The 3,080-nt window shown below is 41.5% G+C and overlaps 1 pseudogene; it reads left to right on the top strand.

Moving 5' to 3' along the window:
• Positions 1-490: 490 nt before the first annotated feature.
• Positions 491-606, top strand: LOC138514894 (5S ribosomal RNA; annotated as a pseudogene).
• The last annotated feature ends 2,474 nt before the right edge of the window (positions 607-3,080 follow it).

Genomic DNA, 3,080 nt, shown 5'->3' with positions numbered 1-3,080 from the left:
TGTCTTATGTAATCCCTTTGTACAGAGCTTGGCTGTTGGTTTCCGGCAGGCAACCTCTGCCCCTTCCTTTGTCGCGTTTTCAGTGTTACAGACACCCACTGCTGTTGTTCCCAGCCATGAGCATACAGTGTGGGCCTCTGTTATAGCAATCTGTGCAGAAGGCTGGAGTTTCCTAAGGTTCGTGGAACACTCTTTCCCATTTCAGCATACACCCCAAGAGGGAATCCAGTTTGTTTGTACCTTTGTATCTTTTGCCCCTTTTGGCTCACAGCTACTGTTTCCTACTCTTCTTTCTTGTTGAACTTCCTGCTGTGTGTGCTTATCTGCTACCTTACCTCAGAACAGCCACCCAAACCCTACTTGGGTACCCTGTGCCACTCTTGACAGAGTGCCATTCTTGACAGAAGGACATTTTCCTATTTTAGGACATGCAAGCGTGTGTGCAAGCAGGAAGCTTGCAAGATCTGCTAGGTATAGATTGAAAAGAAAAGCCGGCCACACCACACTGAATGCACCCGATCTCGTCTGATCCCAGAAGCTAAGCAGTGTCGGGCCTAGTTAGTAACTGGATGGGAAACTGCCTGGGAATACCAGGTGCTGTAGGCTAAAAAATAAAATAAAAATAAAAATACAAACGCCGCTAAAATACATCCCTGTCTCATTTGCAGTGGGTATATCTGGAGATAATTCTCCATTTAAATGTAATCTAATTTGAATTACGGGTGTGCTGGTGGAGGCCTTTTAGAATAGCGAGCAGTCCTTCAGGGATACACACACCATATCTTAAATTTTACCCACAATTTGGCCCTGTTGACTAAGTCAAAGGCTTTTGTTAAATCAAGTAGTGCTATGTAAGCAGGCTTGGATTTATTGTATGCGCTTTGATCATTGATGGTATAGATAATTGGACCATTAAGGCCCTGATTCATGGAATGATTTGCGTGTAAAACGGGGATTTAAGAGCCATTCTGTCCGCAAATTCCTGTTTGATGAATGGGGATTTGCGGGCAGAATGACATGCAATCCCATTTGTACACAAAAATAATTCCATGAATCAGGGCCTTAGTGTGGTGGAAAGTCCTTTGCGGAAGCCAGTTTGTTGCTTGGCAAGAATTGATTTACTGTCGGCCCATGTTTCACAATCTTTTAGCACAAGATCTGCAAAGGTTTTACTATCACAGTCTAAGAGAGCTATGGGACGATAATTTATGGGGTCCATTCTGTCACCTTTGTTGTATATGGGGATGATGATGGCATGCTTCCACGAGTCGGGCAGGGATGTGGTGTGTAGAATATTTTCAAAGAGACCATGCAAAATCTTAGACCAGGTTGTTGGATCGTTTGTAAGGCTGTTTGGGCCAGAGGCTCTGGATCTTGAAGATTTGATGATAAGATGCTGTATTTCTTCAATAGGCATGGTGAGAGATCATTTAGGTCGATTTCTTACAGACTACAGGATCCTGATTCTTCGGAGTATTGGTTTCTGTAGAATGTTCTAACCACTCGTTGCTTGTGATTGTGGCTGTTTGTATGATGTTCTGGGTTGCAGTATGACTGTTAATTATCAACCAGAAGTTCCTGGTCTGTGTTGGCAATAAGGCTTGGAGCATGGTTTGCCCATCTTTACTGTTGCGGTTTATTCTATGTGTGCAAGACCGTTGATGATAACTGTTGGGAAGAGCTTTCTTTTTTTCTTCCAAGATATTTTTATCTCCTTTTTGAGATCATGGATGTGTTTGTTTAATTCCTTTTTTGTTATATGAGTTTCTGGATCAAAATTGTACTGGTGGGACTCTGCTTTTAAGTGTTTTCGTACTTGGGGCGTGGGGGTCGGGATCCCATAAAAATTCAACATAGCTACCAGGAGCACATAGATTTTGTATTTCTGCTGCAAGGCCATTTTTTACTATTTGACCTAGTTTAGAGTTTAGTTTTTTTCTCTGCTTTGGGAAGCTTACCGCACAATTGCCTTGAACAGATACTTGGAGTTTACTGGAATATAGATTTATTGTGTGTTCACAGTTAAGGGAGAAACGAGCCTGAAGGGAGAGATGATGGCTATATTTCATCTGAGCCACTCTAAACTGTGTGCAGCAATGAAACAGCTCCTGGGACCCTATCATGTAATCAACTGTGGACTCAGCCTTTCCATCTTTCCTTGTGGAAGCAGGCACCTGATCATTACACATGAATTTTGCAGATTCCAGTCAGTAAATAGACTCTCCAACACTTCGCCATTGTAACAATTAGCTCCAGACTTTGATGTTTTTCTGACGGTTCTTAAACAATAGGCATTAAAATCACCTCCAAATATGAGAAGATCCTCGCTAAATGAAATATTTATGTCAGTGAGGATAGTAGAAGGGTCTTCAATTAGAGGCAGGATGCCTTTGATTACTGGATTCCAGTAGACATTAATTAGGATCAGGCCTCTAGATGTTTCACCACATTTGACAAAGCATCTTGCAACAAGGATTCCTTGAATTTCGGATCTCAAACAGCTAATGTTACAGGCAATAGTATTTCTAATGGCTATCAGTAGGCCTCCTGATGGTCCTCCGCCATTTGGATATGTGGCGAGCTGGCTTACTATGAAGAATCCATCAACGTGTATATTTTGCATAAGCCAAGTCTCTCGGAAGAAAATTAAGCCGTGATCATTGAAAGTTATTTGACTCGTTTCACAGTCTTTACACAGTGAAGTGCCTCTTGAGTTCTACCTAAGAATGTGCAGATCTTTCCTTCCCTAGAGTAAGTCCTTGGTTGCATTAAGCCTTTGCAGCACTTCTGACAAGATTTCGGGGAGGAGGGTCCAAAGTTTGGATTTTTCTTTGGGAAATGTATTTCTACTGTTATTGCTTAAGGTTGTATGTGGGGAGTTGGAAGTTCTGCTCTGAGATGGGGCTGTTTTATGAGCACTCATCGGGCTAATGTCCTGTGTATTTATCAATTCATTAGTTGTTACCAGAGGTAAGCTGTCAAATACTTCAATACTGATATGCTCCAGTTCTTCAGTGCATGTTAATAAAGTGTTTATCCCTTTATTTGTTTTTAGAATAAGTTATATAATAGATATACAT

The sequence above is a fragment of the Ambystoma mexicanum genome, chromosome 12, assembly GCF_040938575.1.
Source record: "Ambystoma mexicanum isolate Mex_15411 chromosome 12, UKY_AmexF1_1, whole genome shotgun sequence".
Lineage (NCBI taxonomy): Eukaryota > Metazoa > Chordata > Amphibia > Caudata > Ambystomatidae > Ambystoma > Ambystoma mexicanum.
This window is presented reverse-complemented; position numbering and strand designations above follow the sequence as displayed.